The sequence below is a fragment of the Coregonus clupeaformis genome, chromosome 36 (assembly GCF_020615455.1).
Source record: "Coregonus clupeaformis isolate EN_2021a chromosome 36, ASM2061545v1, whole genome shotgun sequence".
NCBI classification, from domain to species: Eukaryota; Metazoa; Chordata; class Actinopteri; order Salmoniformes; family Salmonidae; genus Coregonus; species Coregonus clupeaformis.
In genome coordinates this window covers 8898689-8920020 of record NC_059227.1, presented here as the reverse complement: position 1 = coordinate 8920020, position 21332 = coordinate 8898689, and the positions used below count along the sequence as shown (strand labels likewise).

The 21332-nt window shown below is 44.4% G+C and overlaps 1 pseudogene; it reads right to left on the bottom strand.

Moving 5' to 3' along the window:
* Positions 1-6979: 6979 nt before the first annotated feature.
* LOC121552143 overlaps positions 6980-21332 on the bottom strand; it is a 28532-nt pseudogene continuing 14179 nt past the window's right edge.

Genomic DNA, 21332 nt, shown 5'->3' with positions numbered 1-21332 from the left:
ATAAATCAATGGGCTTCGTATGGGACAGGGCAGGGGGTGGGTGTTGGGGGAGATGTATGGCGTATGGGACAGGGCAGGGGGGTGGGTGTTGGGGGAGATGTATGGCGTATGGGACAGGGCAGGGGGTGGGTGTTGGGGGAGATGTATGGCGTATGGGACAGGGCAGGGGGTGGGTGTTGGGGGAGATGTATGGCGTATGGGACAGGGCAGGGGGTGGGTGTTGGGGGGAGATGTATGGCGTATGGGACAGGGCAGGGGGTGGGTGTTGGGGGGAGATGTATGGCGTATGGGACAGGGCAGGGGGTGGGTGTTGGGGGAGATGTATGGCGTATGGGACAGGGCAGGGGGTGGGTGTTGGGGGGAGATGTATGGCGTATGGGACAGGGCAGGGGGTGGGTGTTGGGGGAGATGTATGGCGATGGGACAGGGCAGGGGGTGGGTGTTGGGGGAGATGTATGGCGTATGGGACAGGGCAGGGGGTGGGTGTTGGGGGAGATGTATGGCGTATGGGACAGGGCAGGGGGTGGGTGTTGGGGGAGATGTATGGCGTATGGGACAGGGCAGGGGGTGGGTGTTGGGGGGAGATGTATGGCGTATGGGACAGGGCAGGGGGTGGGTGTTGGGGGAGATGTATGGCGTATGGGACAGGGCAGGGGGTGGGTGTTGGGGGAGATGTATGGCGTATGGGACAGGGCAGGGGGTGGGTGTTGGGGGAGATGTATGGCGTATGGGACAGGGCAGGGGGTGGGTGTTGGGGGAGATGTATGGCGTATGGGACAGGGCAGGGGGTGGGTGTTGGGGGAGATGTATGGCGTATGGGACAGGGCAGGGGGTGGGTGTTGGGGGGAGATGTATGGCGTATGGGACAGGGCAGGGGGTGGGTGTTGGGGGGAGATGTATGGCGTATGGGACAGGGCAGGGGGTGGGTGTTGGGGGGAGATGTATGGCGTATGGGACAGGGCAGGGGTGGGTGTTGGGGGAGATGTATGGCGTATGGGACAGGGCAGGGGGTGGGTGTTGGGGGAGATGTATGGCGTATGGGACAGGGCAGGGGGTGGGTGTTGGGGGAGATGTATGGCGTATGGGACAGGGCAGGGGGTGGGTGTTGGGGGGAGATGTATGGCATATGGGACAGGGCAGGGGGTGGGTGTTGGGGGAGATGTATGGCGTATGGGACAGGGCAGGGGGTGGGTGTTGGGGGGAGATGTATGGCGTATGGGACAGGGCAGGGGGTGGGTGTTGGGGGAGATGTATGGCGTATGGGACAGGGCAGGGGGTGGGTGTTGGGGGAGATGTATGGCGTATGGGACAGGGCAGGGGGTGGGTGTTGGGGGAGATGATGGCGTATGGGACAGGGCAGGGGGGTGGGTGTTGGGGGAGATGTATGGCGTATGGGACAGGGCAGGGGGTGGGTGTTGGGGGAGATGTATGGCGTATGGGACAGGGCAGGGGGTGGGTGTTGGGGGAGATGTATGGCGTATGGGACAGGGCAGGGGGTGGGTGTTGGGGGAGATGTATGGCGTATGGGACAGGGCAGGGGGTGGGTGTTGGGGGAGATGTATGGCGTATGGGACAGGGCAGGGGGTGGGTGTTGGGGGAGATGTATGGCGTATGGGACAGGGCAGGGGGTGGGTGTTGGGGGAGATGTATGGCGTATGGGACAGGGCAGGGGGTGGGTGTTGGGGGAGATGTATGGCGTATGGGACAGGGCAGGGGGTGGGTGTTGGGGGAGAGAACGCACAGATGACAGGCCATATGGAGACAGCCCATTTGGGGTGGGCATATTTTAATACCCAATACTTCATGAAGGTTTCTCGCCATGTTAGCAAGATATTTACGTTTGGCCGAGTATGAAAATACAGCACTGTAGGCTACATGGACAGAGCTCTTGAGAATGATCAATAATTAATTATGCGCAGGCACTTGCAGTTTGATAATTGTGCATTCCACAAGAGCAGGGATATAGTGAAGAGGGATGGTGTCTCCATTTTTCCAGATGCCTATAAAAATGAGCCTATAGCCTTCTTTCCCCACATCAGCCTATACTTAACACATAGCTATAATATTAGGCCCCTATATATTTCTATTGTGCTAATTGAAAATAAAACGCATCAGACATTCACTTTTTTTTTTTCATTTACACATTTACATTTACGTCATTTAGCAGACGTTCTTATCCAGAGCGACTAACAAATTATACGTCGATAGTAGGCCTAAGTTTATTTTCAGCAGAAAAATGATGTCAATGCAAAATGTAGTCTAATGATTATGGCCAAACGCGTGTCTATTGTCATTGCAAGGCGTATAGGTAGGCTAATCTCGGTAAGTCAATTACATGAGGGAAAAGGGGAGTTGGAGCGTCCCATTTCGAAACCCCTCCGATTTGTTTAGTAAACCGGCAGATGCTACTTCTTCCCTTCTGAATAATTCTCAGAAGAGAAGAGAAGTGGATGAACAGCACAAGGGAGAGGAGCAGGGCGACCACGCTTTAAGCTGCGCACGGCGATGATAAACTGGGCTGCTCTCCTCCTCTCTGTCAGATGGCTCTTTGCATCAGACCCTTTTACGTGACAGTCTCGGCTGGCTCTGCCTCCAGACTGCACCAAGGCTCTCTCCTCTCTGTGTACGGCTTAGATGTAGCCTATGCTTTTAGCATTTCCCCCATCCTTTGAAGAAGTCAGGGTCTTTTAATGCACAATCAGTGGAATATGAGTGTTTTCATCACGGCACCAATTTCCATCTTTCGCAGCGTGCAGACAATATGGCAGAATCGATGTCACTGGAAGGACATTTTTGTTCAGCATCATCAGCGGAGGAGACCATCCTTGGTACCCAACCGGATGTACGGACTGTTTCGTTGTTGTTTCGGGGAAAATGAGAGTTGATTGTAAAGGTATCGCAACAACGCATTTCTGTAAGTTGTTCCGCTGAATAACATGTTGCAAAGTTAAGTATAAATATTTTTGCCTCAGCATTTTGACACAATATTCTGTTTTATAAAGGTGGGGGGGAACTCATTTAAATACGCATAGACCTTATGTAGATATGCATGGTTTTTAGTTAATAGTAAATAAAGTGCTATTACTAAATATGGGATTGTTAGCCTATCTATATATATTATTTACTTTTGGCACCTTCTCAATACGTTATATTACAAGGCCTATTATCCGTTTATATTCTTGATTCTGTCAATATGGCTTCTGTTTATCCCCAAAATCAATATGTGTGTGTCACAGCTTTGCCTAATTGCATCTCCCACTCTATTTATCCAATACTGAGCTAACCCCTGTATGATGCAGGTGCGTTCAGTGCCTCCACCTCCTAACACACACTGCCCGACCCCCACAAAAGGCGGGGATGACTGTTCAGCCCAACAGCTTTTTTCCCCTCTTTCTTACCTCTGCTGCATTTTGCATGAGCTATCTAGGTCATTAGCATTTTAGCGTATGCAAGATTTGACAAAGCTGATGAGAAGCCAGATGGGCTATCTTCTATTTTTTTGGTATCATGGGAGTTGAGCTAAAGGACCGACTGCAGCAAGCCCTGTATTTTCGCTGCTGTCACTCCGGCCTGGCGTTCGTTGCACCAACAAGGATCCGGCTATATCTACATCCAAGGAAATAATAATATAGACTACATCTCATGCGCTCGGGAGATTGCCACTGCCAGGATATAGGTACTGTAGGCCTAATAACATAACGGTTAGCCTTTTTGTGTGCCTTTTTAGATTTTCAGTGGAGTTTAGTCTTATTAGTCTATTTGTCATGTCGACCTGCATCTTTCCCGCATCCCGCAACGGGTGACAAAAATGCCATGGTAAATGACAATGCGCTACTGTATTGGATAACGGTGCCTAGCCAGCGGGTGGAATACGTAGTCGTACATTTTGGTGCAAGTCCGTTGCTTTCAATGAGGTTGACCTCCTTACGCGCACTGCAGCTCGTCAGGCAGTTGCCATTACAGTAGCTGTTACAGTGATACAGAGCAAGACTAAAGCGGCCCTGTCTCTCCTCGTGTTCACAGCGGACCTTGATTTAAATGTCCATACAATTAAGGCACGCGGTGAATGCCAAGAGAGAGGGTAAATATCATCTACATGTACGATGAGTGTGTTCATGTGTGTCGTTACATTACGCAGTAATAGGTCGTCAGACAAGCCTCTACTTCCAAAGGTGAAAGGTCTTTCTTTGGAGGTTCTGTCCCGTGCCTTGTGCTAGCCATTCTGTCAGGAAGCGACTGGAGCGCGCCATTGCATTCTCTGCTATAGCCTGCACCGTTAACTGCTGTAAGGTCGAGGTGAAATCTCATCTATAGAAGTGCACACGCTGCGTCTTGCGGATAAGGGTGGCGGAGTATGTGAATTTAGATCTTTGTGGATTCCTAACTGGGACACTTAGAACCTATACACAGAAGAAGGGACTCTGGATGGTGACAAAACGGAAAGTAATAGACTGTATTAAATCAACGTGTTTGTTGTATGACAATATTAAGTGAAGGCTTGTGAAATGTATTGCATAGCTTACTATAATGGAACGAAAGATAGGCAAACACATTAATGCGCACAACGCTTTTTGTTACACAGTGATGTATGGTCAACTAGAGATGCGTAAAATAAAATTCGCAGTACAAATCAGGACATCAGTGACATAATTCGTGTGGCTGGAATAGTAGTCCGGCCTAGCAGTGCATGTCAAATTACTCAAGGAATACAGTGTCGTTATAGGCCTACATGTTTCAGGTCAGGGTAAAAGGAATGTGATGTGATACGATTGATCTTTTCAGCCATGCAAAACGCAGTGATTAAATTCTCTCATATCAACAGGGATTTACAAAAGGGTTGTGGATTATGTGGATTACGTTTCGCATGCACATTTTGTAATATTCTGCAATTATGATTATTGTTGTAACCAATTTCTTGGCAATAAAATCTCACAATGCACAAAATAATGTTAAGATTTTCTTTTTTTTAAACCACAAATTATGCATCGGTTTTGTTTTTTTGGTGCGCTATGTTCAGACAATCCACAAATGTGAAATTAATAACATGGTTTGTCAAACTGCAATGCAGAATGCATGTAAAACTTTCATGATGATTTTCTATATTTCAGATAACATTCCTGAAATGTTTCTGGTGGTAAAGTGCATTATCACAAACAGAAATAATGACAAAGCTTGACATAGTAAATCAGACGTTTTCGGTTCGACAGGTTCTTAATTAAGAAATGCTTTGTTGAAGACATATATTTTTGCAGCCAAATCGAACGAAAGAGTATAACTTAAATGTGTAAATGTGCCACTGTTCCTCACAATATTTTTTTCATATGGTGTGAATGTCAGCCTGATTATGGGCGATATCAGGCCCTCTGAAAACGACTCGAATAGCGCGAAAACGTTGTTTAAAAATAAATAATTGACTACTTAGTTTAGTTTATGTTTTACCTCTAGGGCCTTTGCATTTATAAATAGACCCACAGAGTGATTACAACAATACCTAAAAGGTAAAAAGTTGTGTTTATTGTAGTTTGAGATAGTAACTCCTAAGTATTTCAAAGTAATGAGCACGTTTGGTTTAAAAATTATTATTTATGCAGGCTATACAAATTAAAAATATTTATACTGATTTAACTTTCAAAATTAAAAGGCGTTCCAGACAAATGAAGGCAGTGTTACAATAATTTTGAGACATAGCATGAAGACTGTTGGGGTGTCCATTCTGACACTTGCATCTTAAATTGGTTTGCATAGACTAGTTACTCTGTTTCTTTGCAATGGAAATTAATGGTTATTATAACACATGATTTCTGATTTTACATTCTTATCGAGAGAATGCTGTTCTGTTGTATCAAATGATGTCACAATTCCCTATGTCAGTTTGACAGTATAGTACAGGTAGGCTGATGGACACAACCGAAAAGAGGCCTGACATGCCTGTGTGCATTACATTATGCAATTTCAATATTTTGGTCAAAAACGTTATTTCAATGCACTGATTTCTAATTAGGCCTACTTAAAACATTTAGATATTACGTAATACGCTGTGTTGCTTTCAATTAAAACATTCGGACAAACGGAAAATTAAGCCTATAAGGAATAGTTGAACATGCCTCGGTTTCTTAAAACGCTTTTCAGAACTTTTAGGCCTCAAGCCACCAATAGATAACGTTGAGCGAGTAGGCCTACTGATGGTGAAATTCCCATTCTTTCCATCTTTGGAAGTATAACTGAAGAAGCACAGGCAGAAAAACGCATCCATATATGACTACAAGTTTTATGGTGCGTAAAAGTCTACTGTGCAATAGGGTTCTGCATTTTAAAAGGCCAAACCTTTAGGCACGGGTGTTTTTGTTGTTGTTGTATAATCTCATTATAAATCAGATAATTTTGGAGAAAAAAATTATAGCACACTCACGGTTTTCTGTAGAATTTGTATGGATGATAGAATAGTGTAGCCTATAGGTGGCCTAAATAAATAACCAACATTTATATGGAAGACGTTGAGGAAAAAAACATGGTCAAGTATGGAGACAAAATAGGGTGGGTTCCCTGAAAGATTTTGACAAAGATGATATCTTGGTGATACCTTGCTGAGGAGATACCTGATACCTGTGCTGACCTCATCATTTCTGCGCACCCCCTCTTAAAATAAAAAATTACATGAAAATATAGTTCTATAATCTATGATGTTCCATATTTGCTCTACAAGAGACAGCTAGTTATTCTACCTTTAATTATTGTGGGGAAAAATCAGAATCGATATGTATTTGGGTGAGCCTTTCTGATGATGGCCATGAATGGGCGTTTTGGTGGCTGAAACCTTTGTCCATAAGGGCTATTCTTTGTCTGGGAAACACTCCACCTGAGTGGGTAAGGGTGCAATGATTCATGAAATGTGAATATACCTACAACCCAGTTTAATAGCAGGTAATCTACTAATAGCTATAAGATAATACATGCACTGAGCTGTGTGTTGTACCTTTTTTGTTCATCCACAAAATGTCATTTTGGTTGAACACACAACTAAATTAGTAAAAACAATGGGGCCTAATAGTACAACAATTTTCTAGGTGGACTTATATTTATTTACTTCTATTAAAGGTCTAATAACCAAGACCTGAGTATTAGAAGAAATTGGTGCAGAATATTTCTTATTTAACTATATTTCCAACATATGAAATACATTCAAAACTGCATAGAATTCAACAATACATGAAGCCAAAACAGTATTCTAAAGTGCATTATGTCAAATTCTCCTATCATTCTGGAACTTTGCTTTTAGAACACAGCACACTTATTACAGATAACAGCACTTCTGATTATGAAGATACATCACCTGAAGTGTAAAGGCATCTTTGAAGTCCCTCAACTAAATAAAAACACACACTTTGGTTGTAGCCTACTCCATTCCTTCTACAGTACCAGGAACATAGGAGAAAATGGTCATGAACACACACTCAAACAGAGGTAAAACAGGACAGACGCACAGAGGAGAAGAGAGGAGGAATGTTCTGCTGAACTTTACAGACATCCCCATGGTGACACAGAATCCTGACATCAGGGACTAAGTGGCCAATGGGAGGCCAGTAAGGACTGTGCTGATGTCAGCACTGTAGAAATGTATGGAGCAGTAACACAGCAGGTCTTCTCAACAGTCTATTGTTATGGAATGATGTGAACTGTTCAACGCTAAAACCAAACCAGAGATGGAGAGGAGTGCGCCAGGTGGAGAGGAGGATGGATGAAATAATTCAGAGAAGTATGCAGAGGCTCTAAGCAAAGCACGGTATGGTAAGTTACTGTAGTTATGGGTACGCTGGTGTGTGGTACACTGGACGGAGATGGAGTTTTCAGCAACCTGGTCCTGTCAGTGGAAGGAGAAGCCAGAGGTGGGGAGCCCTCCACACCACTGACTCACAAACTTCAGCACATCCTGGCACTCCGGGCTGTGAGTGGTCTGAGAAGAGGACACACACACAGACCAGCCAATCACATATCAGATTACATACAGGGAACCACAGGGACGACTGTGTGTGTGTGCAAACGTGCATACGTGTAAAAAGACAGTCTTTAAATCTCTGTTTGTGGACATCAGTCCATTTACTATTCACACCTCTGTAATCCAAATCACACACAGGATGATGATGAAACACACTGAAATGAAATGGGCCCTTCTCTAAGATTCAACTTTACACGTTGTACATTCTAAACCTGCGTGAGTGCCTGTGATCTAAAGTGTGGATTAAATATAAATCAAACCCAGTGTTTCATGCGGGTGAGGCTGATGGACTAGCAGCTAAATCAGCAGAGGAGGTAACAAGCACAGTGATGTAGTCTCCAGGGCTAACATAACAAACCCCCTTCTTACCTTTGTGGCCATTACGAATTTATTCCAGTCGTCCTTGTTTGCTGCCTTGCCAGGTCCTTTGAACTCAATCTTATTCCGCAGGACCGGATAGCCTGGGTTTGCATAGAGAGAGAGAGAGAGAGAGACAGAGAGAGAGACAGAGAGAGAGAGCTTTCATTACATTCGTATGATTAGTCAACCAATTAACATCGTACGTGGGTCTGCTAACTGCCTCCCTGAACACAACACAGTCCTCTGGGTGTTGTGGGAGACCAGTCAGTCCCTGTATCTCTGGATAGCACTGCATCTCTACGTACTGTATACCAGAGGTTATATGCATCTGTGATTTGTCAGTTATGTTATGACTGGTGCAGGCCTCTGAGAAAGCAGGAGTCAGCACCCTGGACAGCAACTCTGCTCTGCCTACCAGCACAGTAAACACACTCTCACCTGACATCAACTAGTTAGGTTGAATAACAAAATATGTTGGGGTTCATATGTAATTTTGTGAATCCATGCAAATTACAATAATAACAGGCAATTATAAAATACTCTCCAATAATAGCCCCCTCATACTTTTCACACCCCTGGAGTAGATGGTACAGTCCTAGACACTGGGGTAATTCCATAGATGGGAGAGGGTAAGGTGCTCTGTAGGGGGGTTCTCCCACCCACCTGCGATGACGCAAGGCAGGGAGCGGATGCCGGTGTTGGCTGCCAGTAGAGAGGCTTTGTAGGTGTCCCTCTCGTCTTTGGGCAGCGCCTGCCTGCTCCACCCGCTGGTCCATGGACACCGTCAACACCCAGTCACGGATCTCCTCACTCTGGGCATCCTGGGACACGACAACAACATCAACAGCATCAACAACAGCCTCATACCATAACACCATCACAGCTTAGTGCCATCATAACATAAGACTAACACAGGACAGTCACACTACAGCAACATTACACACATCATTAAATAGTAACATACTGTAGCTAAGCAAACAAAATCACAACGTAATGAGCTATCAAGGTAACACTGTCACAGGACAGTCATAACACAGCAACATTTCAGACCTGTCATGTTATAAGACATCATAACGACACAGCAAAGCAAATGATATGATAATAGCACAGCAAAAAATCGACTTGTGCCTTACAGTGACGTGTAGCTTAGCAGGGACAGGAACCTCGAAGGGGATGTACGTGTCCTGGAAATCAGAGTAGTCCTGAGTGTCCAGATTTCCTTAATCTATCTTCCTGGAAACACCACAACACACAAACAACAACAGGCATCAAGACAACATTCACTCACTATCTCTTCTTCAAACAATCTAATTCAAACACAATGGATACAGAACATTTTTCATTCAGGATAGTTACTCATCACTGTTCATATGATGAAATATACATTGCTATCGATCATATATGCTACATGTGAAGTTTTTATGCTGAGTGAAAAAGTCTGCAGATTTAGGTCAAGTTGAGTTGAAACCCCCAGGTAAAGCTGAGTGGGGACTCACATCAGACAGAACCAGGAAGCGGTTGTGGAAAATAAAGGCCATGTTCTCCCAGCCCACAGCCTGTAGAGAGAATCACATTCACCATCATCAACCTGACATTCACAACTAAATCCGAATACTGGAGTAACATTTTTTTTTTTTTTTGAAAGACAAATAGTTCTTCAGCGAGTCGGGAGAGTTTGACATTTTCCAAAATTATTTCATTCTGAACATGGACGATGCGATATGCTACTCCATACTGCTGTTTGGGCACAACATTATTCATAACACCTCCAGCGGGCCTACCAGGAGCACAGACTCAGGGGACTTTGATCAGAATAGTTCCCAGGGGGCTCAAGCCCCCCAGCGCGATTGGCTGAGGCTCATACGAGCAGTTCTCTTACCCTGGCAGCCATGCCCGCCTCGTAGAAGGCCTTGTCAGCTGGGATAAGCTCTGTGTGGCGCAGCAGGGAGATAGACAGCTTGGGTCCCTCCTAGAATTCTTATGTAGAAGGACTGAGAAGCTCAGTTCTGGTGACTTTTTAAAAGGACATTCTACTCCAAAATGAATGAAAATAAAAGTATGCTGACACCATCTAAAATATAATTTACACCTCCAGAAATGAGTCCATTAATCAGGTATTAGCAATAAACAATTATCACCCGTAGCCCAACTGATGCAGCAAAGTGCAAATAAATAGGCTGAAGCATGGGGTTGCCTATCTGCATTTACCCTATTGGGCTAATCATTAGCCAGATCCCAAATGTGATATTTTAACTAGTTATTATCCTATTGATGAATTCTATGTCCCAAAAAACTTGCATAAACACAGTGAATTTAATGTAGGCCTACCCGTTAGGGTAACTTGGGGCAACTCGCCATTCGGGGTAATACGCTCCCTGCCTGTACTTCTCACAGAAACCACTTCATATCACCATTCCTCTTCCCCCCCATCACTTTACCTGGTTGCCACTACTCTTGCTCAACAAAGAATATTATGTCTCATATTTTTTTTTAAGTCACTCCCCAAAAAATATTTTGAGGTAGAGTGGCATTGTACCCCAAGTTAGCCTACAATTGACCGGTGTTACATTTAGCCCCACTCTCCCATATGCACTCACTGCAAATTGCTGAGTGTTAACTTGCTTAACCATGCTGCTGTTAAAAACTCTGGGTTTAAAATAGTGCAGTTTTAGAAGTTGAGAAATAAATAAAGTAGGAATGGAAAGCTGGGATCCCCCTCTTTTTAACAAAGGCCATTAAAACTGCTGTTTTTGCAATTGCAAGAATTGTTGTGCATTGACTGCTTGTCAGAATGCATGTTTTCCTCCCTATGGCACTCGTCCTGTAACTTTATCTATCAATTACTCGTTTTGTTTGCAGAGGAAAAGTAAATGTGGACTGTTCTAGCATCTTTAAAGTGCCCCTCAGCAGAAATGTTTTTTTCATGTTCCATATTCCATAGTGGCGGCAATTATTTTTCCGTGGTGCAGCGCCACAGCAAAATGAGTGGAGCGGAAACACTGCTCCTCTCCTTTCATCTACACTGATTGAAGTGGATTTAACAAGTGACATCAATAAGGGATCAGCTCTGGATTCACCTGGTCAGTCTATGTCATGGAAAAAGCAGGTGAATGTACAGTTGGTCAACCCCCGTGGCAGCGGATCACGTGGCGTAGTAGTGCGAGATCAGCATCTGCTCAAACTCTTCGTGGGCAGGAGAGTTGGCCTCCGAAGACTTGGTCAGGTTCTCACACTGCAAACAGATAGACAACGAGACTATAAAAAACTGTCACTACCTTAAACTGTCATTACATAGCAACTACACACAAGGATTATACATAGGGACAATACGTGTGGTCACTATACAGTACGTTCTGACCTGTTACTGACTCAGCGCTGTGTCTACCCAGCAGGCTCAGCAGGTCCAGGAACATCCTCTTGTAGATTTTGAAGTTCTGGGGGGTTGGCTGGGGCGCCATGCGGGGCATACAAGTTCAGGGCCTTCTCTGCATCTCCCTCCTTGATCAGGTGGGTGGCGTACAGGGCCACATACTTGTGAAGAATCTTGTAACTCTACAAATATTAAAAAGAAAAACAGTAATGGAATAAAACTGTGAAAATACAATGAAAAGGATGAAAGACAATGATACTAAAGCAGTATGTGTTGATGGTAGAGTCACTACCTGTTTAGAGGCGATCTCAATGCACTTCTCCCATTTGCCTCTCTCAGTATACATGTCCAGAGCTGCCATGACATCCACTCCTATCAGCTAGGATTAGAGAAGATCACAAATTACTAATTGATGGTATACACTTACAGAAAAACTACTACAAAAAGCAATGGAAGCCTTTCAGTAGTTTTACAAGGCAATGGAAGCCTTGTAATAGCTAGCTTCCAGAAACTTTGAAACATGCTTTTAAAACTAGCTTGATGGTTACAAACACGCACATTATGAGGTCTTTGGTGCATTATGCAAACAATACACATGGAGCGACACGTTCTTCCAAATCTGCCATTCACATTTCACAGGCGGGACTTTTTCATCATCATTCAACTAGAGAAGTCAGAGCCACTGAGCCATTCTGATGTGGTATAGCAAAGAGAGGAAGGACTGGGAATCTGGATCAATTCTGTTATTCAGCTCTTATTTCTGAGTGGATGGAATCTAGGCCACCATTTCAATGATCTCCTCCCAACAGTCGGGGAGCAGAGAAAGAGGAGGTGAGGAGGAGAGAGTTGAGGAATTAGAGGTGGGTACACACTGTGACATGCAAGGTATCTTATAGTACACCACCGCAAAATGACACTGACACTACCCTTTCTGATTCTCAACTGAAATCAAAAGCTTATTTTTTTAATAACATTGTATACATATAATATTGCAAGTTATACTGTACTTGCTGAGTAAGTATTACTTAGAAATTGGCTTATTATTTGCAATACGTAGTTACGTTAAATTGTAGCTACTTACCTAATAAGCTTTGCCTTGGTTTTTCAAGTGTTCTTTGTATCGCTGGTCCACATAATCTTCAAACCTACATGAGTAGTTAGGATAGACACACAATGCAGAAGAAAAGTTAAATATCCTTCATTGTCCTCTATTATGTACTATAATGACTGTGTTCAGGAGCTGGAGTATATGAAAGCAATGCCACCATGTACTACTCCCCAGATAGATAAATCACAACACAAATGTACTGTACTAAAGGACAACAGTAATAAGTGGGAGCCTATGGAGCATCAGCAGCTCTCATTGTGTGAAGGAGTCTGTTCTGTTTTCCAGACAGACAGCACAGCAGTTGATTATATATGCATTATAAAGGCTCTGAAACAAGCAGGGATGTTGAGACAAAGCTAAGTCAAACATGACAACAGCCATGTGAATGAGAAAAACACATTGTCTAATAAAATTGACTTTGACAAAAATAAAATAAAATAAATAACCACATTAACTAGTTAGGTACTGTCATTCACACTGGATGAGATCCTAAATGACTATAATGCAACATACAGAATAGATTAAAGGAATCGAATCCCATTCACTAAATCTCCCTCTGTCTCGCTGGTTTTTAGAGGCAGCAGCAGCTGACTGATGCCTGTGAGGCCTCTGACTGACACACTGTGTGATTTCCCCTAGCTGTAGCCTAATGACAGAGGGGGTATTCTAGCTGGATAGGCTTGTTGTCAGGGGCAACCAGGCAGCGTTGTAGACAGGCTCACCTTGGATCCAGCTCCTTGGCCACTCTCTTGGCTTTGTTCCATTCTTCTCCCTCGATGAATGCATCTATGGCTTCCTTAATTAGGTCCAGGTTGAGGTACAGCTCAGCCGCCTGAGGAAAATAATACATTTGGCATCTCAAAAGAATGCTTGAAGGACACCAGAGAATAGGCATAAAACATGGGATGCCTTGTCTTTTTCTATCAACACACTCGCATCAAAACCCTCGCTTTCCGTTGGCAGAGCGACCTCCACACCTTTAGATTGATAAAAGCTGTTGCTGAATGTAGTTATGTCCCCTAAATCTTTTTCACAGAATTTTTCTAAAAGACGAAATTGATATTTGACCTCAAACATTTTGAAGGAGTGAAAGATGAACATTCATACTGTATTTGTTCAAGACTAGCTATGAACAGGCACATAATGGTCCCGTCAATGCAATCTTTGATTGGATACCTGTCTTCTACACTCCATGTCAAATCAATATGAATAAACATTCTAAATAGCATGAAATTGCTGTATTTACTTAAATAGAATTTCCACATACCAGTTGACATACAGTAGCCTAAAACCACGCATGTACAAAATAACACGGAATGATCAATATCAAGAAGCTGTTAGTATTGAGGGATCCACAGCAGGAAGTGAGTGGTGACTCACAGCACTGTACTTCCTGAACTGGGTGAGGTGAGGGCCCACAGCGTGGATCACATCCACAGCCCTCTCCTGGGTCAGGAACTTGATTGCCAACTCAGAAGCCTGGAGGAGGTCATACACACAACACATTGAGGCACTATGCTCAGGGCCACAGATAGTGGCACAGAAACACACAGGAAATATGAAGTGGCACAACCGTACATCCAGGGCCACAGATAGAGGCTTGTCTCATACACAGAAACACAAGTGAAACTACAGCAGTCGGTTTGTAAGGACAGCATGTGTGGGTTATGCTATAGTGACATTCATTGACAGTCCTGGGGCTCCATTGTGTACCTTCATCCAGCACTTCTCCATGAGGGGGACGTTGGTGGAGTCCTTGACCTTGAGGTAACACTCAACGGCCCAGGTGTACTCCTCAGACTGCTCCCATTCCCTGGCTTGCTCCACCATGCCCTCCACCCCACTGTACACAGACAGAGAACATACACCCACACACCATCAGTAAGACATTTACATGTCCTCCTTGGCACTATGAATTAGCTATAACTGAGACGCATTGGTGATTAATGGACCAGATGGAAGTGAAGGGAATAACAGAACTAGAACATAAGACTTGGAAGCCCATTCTAAGAACAGACAGAATACTGTACATGTCTGTATGCGATTAATGATTAAGGCTTCGAAAGGCAAATACAAGAATACACAGTGCACACTTCTCTCATTAAAATCGTATCTCTCTCTTTCTCCTCCACTGCGTTACAAACTCAACCCTTGTGATGTTAAAGACAGAAACGAGTCAAAGTGAAAGGCAACATGTGTTAGAGAGTTCTGGCTCTCAACTGAGCATGATTGACAGTATCAGAGGGCTGAATTACTCTCAATTAGGAACTGAACTAAAAACTGCAGAATAAATGTCTCACTTTCTTTGAAAGGCTTTGATCTTTTCCCACAAGTCATTAAAAAGCAGGGAGCTGATGGTTGGAGACGGATGGAGGCGCTGCGTGTCTGCACTATAATGAGCTGATTTCATTCAGGATAAAACGCTGCCAATGTTTAATAACGCATCGACCCAATGCACATCCAGATGAATAACAGACCACGACACCACAGTGTGTACATGACCGTTTCTTTCTTCTCCTTCTCTGTTAACATGTAACGGTGAAACACGTTTTCTCTGCCTCGCCAAAGCCACAAACAAACAAGTTAAAAAAGTGATAATAACCAGGAAAAAGTGATGTAAAAACACAGATGTTGTTGGAGTGTGTGTAAGTGTCTTGCTCACCGGGAGCACTTCTTGGCACCCTCCTTCTCATACTCCTCTTGGAGGATGCTCAGCTTGTTGGGCAGGTACTCTTTACAGTTCTGCATGGCATCACTCCACTTCTCCACGTCCTAAAACAACAACAAAACACCAACAACAACAACAGCACTCAGTACCCGGGGGCACCAAACTCTGTGAAGCACATCCAGCCAAACGAACAGCGTGAATTATGGAATGAAAACATTACGGAGCATTGCATTCTGTTTAACTTGTAGTATTCTCTGTAAAGCTTCAGAACACAGAGAATAATGAATTGACTAGAATATGAACCCTCTGATTAAGAATGATGAAGGCTCACTATATAATCACTGTGGCTTCTTGCATAAATTTAACAGTTTCTTTTTTTGGTGACAGAGATAATTCCTGATTTTAAGTATTAAACCTCACTGAGGACAATCTGAGTCAAATGGTTTGATTCATTCACATCTCCAAAGTCCTCTTTCAAACCAACCCTGTCAGCTCCTGACTGTCAATTAGGAGTCTGGAGTGTCAGTTCTGCCCAGTTCAAACATAAAGACAGTGTCTTACTTTGTGGTACTTGATGACCAGCTCTGGCTTCTGAGCCCTGAGAAGGAAGGCGTCAGCCTTCTGAAAGTCCTTCTGTTCAAAACAGAAATTGGCCCACCAGCACATCTGACACACAGTCTGGGTCGTTGGCCTCCGCCACCTCTGGGCTCCAACCCAGTCCTGGTTATGAACGTACCTGTAAGGGACACACCAGGCTGTGAGTTAACCTCCCTCTTCATTTTGTTATAGTTCAAGTTTTTTATTTATCAGATTGAAGACAGCAAACACTCTCTAAAATACTTGATATTCACAGATTAAAGTGCTCCAGCTCCAGTTGATATTAACTAGACAATGTGTCACTAGTTTTTACACTAATTGTGTTATCTTCCAGTAGCTCTAATACTGTAGGTCTGTCTACAGTACAGTTATCTCCCATCCTATACCCTCTACAGGATACAGAGATCAAACAGGCTCAGTGACAGGGCTCCAGTTCCTCTGCTACTAGCTGAGGAATGCTCAACGCCGTTATCTTATATCGAGAGGTAGTTGTGCCACCATCAGTCGATTCTTGTAAAAATGTCAATTCTGAAAAAGCTTACCTGTACCTATGTTTGTCCTGTACAACTGTGGTCCTTCCGCGGGGTGCTGAAATTCATACTTGAATAAAAACTTTTAGCGAATACAATCACCGACATTTCCCTCATTGCTCGTACTACATAAACTGAGATTCAATTGGGTCTGTGCTATCCGGGAGCCTTGGGACGTCCCTACCCTAAACCCTAACAATAACTTAACCCCAACCGTAACCTTAACCCTTACCATTTAAAATGTAAACTTTAATGGGGTAGGGACATCCCAAGGATACCGGATAGCACATACTTAATTGAATCTCAGCTTACGAGCAACGAGGAAAAATTCTGAGGTTGTATTTTCTAAAAGTTTTTATTAAAAGTATGAATTTCAGCACCCCACAGAAGGACCGCAGTTGTACAGGACAAACAAAGCAAATCACGCGACCAGTTATCAAAACTCAACTCCACCTCGATATACAGTGAGGGAAAAAAGTATTTGATCCCCTGCTGATTTTGTACGTTTGCCCACTGACAAAGACATGATCAGTCTATAATTTCAATGGTAGGTTTATTTGAACAGTGAGACAGAATAACAACAACAAAATCCAGAAAAACACATGTCAAAAATGTTATAAATTAATTTGCATTTTAATGAGGGAAATAAGTATTTGACCCCTCTGCAAAACATGACTTATTACTTATTTTATTTTTATTTTATTTTTGTTAATCTTTTTATTTATATATATTTTTTTATTTTTTTTTTTTTTTTTGTCATTTAGCAGACGCTCTTATCCAGAGCGACTTACAGTTAGTGAATACATAATTATTATTTTAAATTTTTTTTTTTTTATACTGGCCCCCCGTGGGAATCGAACCCACAACCCTGGCGTTGCAAACGCCATGCTCTATCAACTGAGCTACATCCCTGCCGGCCATTCCCTCCCCTACCCTGGACGACGCTGGGCCAATTGTGCGCCGCCCATGAGTCTCCCGGTCGCGGCCGGCTGCGACAGAGCCTGGATTACTTGGTGGCAAAACCCTTGTTGGCAATCACAGAGGTCAGACGTTTCTTGTAGTTGGCCACCAGGTTTGCACACATCTCAGGAGGGATTTTGTCCCACTCCTCTTTGCAGATCTTCTCCAAGTCATTAAGGTTTCGAGGCTGACGTTTGGCAACTCGAACCTTCAGCTCCCTCCACAGATTTTCTATGGGATTAAGGTCTGGAGACTGGCTAGGCCACTCCAGGACCTTAATGTGCTTCTTCTTGAGCAACTCCTTTGTTGCCTTGGCCGTGTGTTTTGGGTCATTGTCATGCTGGAATACCCATCCACGACCCATTTTCAATGCCCTGGCTGAGGGAAGGAGGTTCTCACCCAAGATTTGACGGTACATGGCCCCGTCCATCATCCCTTTGATGCGGTGAAGTTGTCCTGTCCCCTTAGCAGAAAAACACCCCCAAAGCATAATGTTTCCACCTCCATGTTTGACGGTGGGGATGGTGTTCTTGGGTCATAGGCAGAATTCCTCCTCCTCCAAACACAGCGAGTTGAGTTGATGCCAAAGAGCTCGATTTTGGTCTCATCTGACCACAACACTTTCACCCAGTTCTCCTTAAAATCATTCAGATGTTCATTGGCAAACTTCAGACGGCCCTGTATATGTGCTTTCTTGAGCAGGGGGACCTTGCGGGCGCAGCAGGATTTCAGTCCTTCACGGCGTAGTGTGTTACCAATTGTTTTCTTGGTGACTATGGTCCCAGCTGCCTTGAGATCATTGACAAGATCCTCCCGTGTAGTTCTGGGCTGATTCCTCACCGTTCTCATGATCATTACAACTCCACGAGGTGAGATCTTGCATGGAGCCCCAGGCCGAGGGAGAGTGACAGTTCTTATGTGTTTCTTCCATTTGCGAATAATCGCACCAACTGTTGTCACCTTCTCACCAAGCTGCTTGGCGATGGTCTTGTAGCCCATTCCAGCCTTGTGTAGGTCTACAATCATGTCCCTGACATCCTTGGAGAGCTCTTTGATCTTGGGGATCAAATACTTTTTTCCCTCACTGTAAGAGAACAGGGTTGAGTGTTCCTCAGCTACTCTGCTACGTGTGTGTGAGAGCTGAGCTCCCCTCCAAACCTGCCTGCCTGCACCACATCATCTAACACACTTATTAGGTGGTCTATAACCAATGTACAGAGAAGTGAGGGGAAGTTCTGAAGTGGAAGAGGCATGAGCTGTGCTGGCACCGGCGCTCCTTTTGAAGTCTACTCAGGAAGGCTTGAAGCTCTGACTTCTGTAGGGGACACATGCCGGCACCACTTGCTAGGTGGCGAAGAAAAACTCCTCCTGATATACCTACATCTGCACTCTTTTGGTTTCCCCACTTTGATGAACTCTGTCTTGGCTTCGGCGAACTTGCCCTTGAAAAATGAAACAATATCACAGCTCAGTGCTCGGCGTTGGAGGGATTAATAATGCATACGTGACATTTAATGGCTGCAGAACCACGGCGCTCAGACACAAATTTGGGCCGGCAACGGAGAACATTTTAATTAATCTTTGATATGATGCAACCTGCAGAGTAACCTTGAGTGACAATGAGTGTGTGATTGTGAGGATGAGTAGGAGTTGGAAGTGGTGTGTGTGTGTGTGTTTGTGTGTGTGTGTGAGCGCGTGTCTGTGTGTGTGTACGTTGGAATTGTATAAGCTGTGGTATTATACCTCATCCTCCAGCATTATGGCGTTTGTCAGGTGGATCTCAGGGATCTTGTTCTTGGTGGAGAGACGAGCCAGTTCAAAGGCAAAGGCAAAGGAGCTGAGAGAGGACAAGAGAAGAGTCATGACCACAGTCTCCTCTACAAGGTTACAGAGCTACTGCATCAATATTGACTCTTCTCATAGGAATGAATGGGGAAGGGCTTAATAGCTTATGTCTTGTTGAATGCTTCAGACTATTAACAAAATGTTTTCAAATTCGAACATGTTGTGCAATATAAGATAGGCTTGGTATTGTGTAAATCACAGAACAGATACATCAGATACTTCATCAAGTACCTCCCAGTGATCAGAATTTAACTGCAGAGAGATTCTTCATCACAGCGATATTGAAGAGGTTCCAGGCAGTACAGTACAGTAAAGTGCAGTCCAGTGCATTGATCTACTCACCAGTTGTCTGCTGCAAAGTCGATGGCGGTCTCCAGCAGACCAAACTTGTTGAGCAGTTTGACGGCAGCCCCCCCTCCCAGACTCTTGGCCCACAGGTAGGCCACCTGCTTATGGGCACTGGCTCCCCCATGGCTCTTCGCCACCTGCCACGCGCACACACACACACACACACACACACACACACACACACACACACACACACACACACACACACACACACACACACACACACACACACACACACACACACACAGGGGAAGAGGAGCAGGAACAACTGATTAATATGCCAGAAGCTCCCACCAACAATCACCTCACGTGCCTCTCACAGCACGGAGAAGAGCAAGAGAGAGCGAAACAGCTACATACAGAGAGAGAGCTGTAGAGAGAGCTAGATAAATTGAATTTTTTCTACTGGAGCTCTTAATAAATAATTGTACAACTGAGTGTTAAATAAAGAGGATGTGCCTCTATATTGGTCCAATGGCGGGCCTGAAAGGAGGGAGCAGAAGTAGCATAGTTGCAGCCAGGTGATTATGTTTTTAGAGAGAATGTTAGGAGGCCTGTGAGAGGTCTTGCAGTGTAACACATCCACCCTGTGCTCCTTCTGCTCTGTCTGTTAGCACAGACCACTGTCCTTGATACAGCATAACAGGCCAAGCCAGGGGTGTCACAATCACACAGTCCTGCTGTTGACAGACACTCACTCTCTCAGGTTAACTTTGTTAGTGATGTGGACACATACCCTGTAGGCCTCCTCCCACATGTCGTTGACACGGTACATGTTGACTGCAGCCTTCCACTCCTGGCCCTCCATATACTGGTAATCCGCTTCCGAAAACCTGGACTCTATCTCCAACTCCTGAAATAGAGATTAGGGAACCTGGTTTTCCTGGCTAATCTAAATCACCTTGAGACCCTCTGATAAGAGTTTTTCAAAATGATCCCTATAAGATGTTTATATTTTCTCTTTAGACAGCGCCCCCTATCGCTGACCATAGCCAGGTGCAGGTGAGTCTCAGCCAACAGGTCTGGGTGATGTCTGGCGAATCATGTCGTCAAACATCTTGTTCTTCTTATACATGGTGATGGCCAAGTCCGGCTCCTCCACTGGCCTGTCGCAAACAGCCTGCCGATATTCCAGGCATGCACGCACACACACACGTTCAAACACACACACACACACACACACACACACACACACACACACACACACAGGTCTGACTGCATTGCTATGCACTGAGATGAAGAATGATTCAATCTCTGATTACATAAACTGCAAATTAGGCATGAGAAGAAAATACAATTTCTTCTCACAAAATGAAGTTGCCCTTTACTGATGAATGTTGCTCCACATTTTTCACAGGAGAGATCAATAAGAGAGGCAAGTATTGAGATGACAGAGTTGGGGGCACGTGGTGACATATTGACTTTGTGGCAGACTGGCAGCGTGTGAGGGAGATTACTCTGTCTAATATGTAAAGACACAGGCTTCTTTAGAGGCAGAGAGATTGGCTGGGGATCGTCACAACACAGCACAGCCAGAGCACCTGATTAAAGTC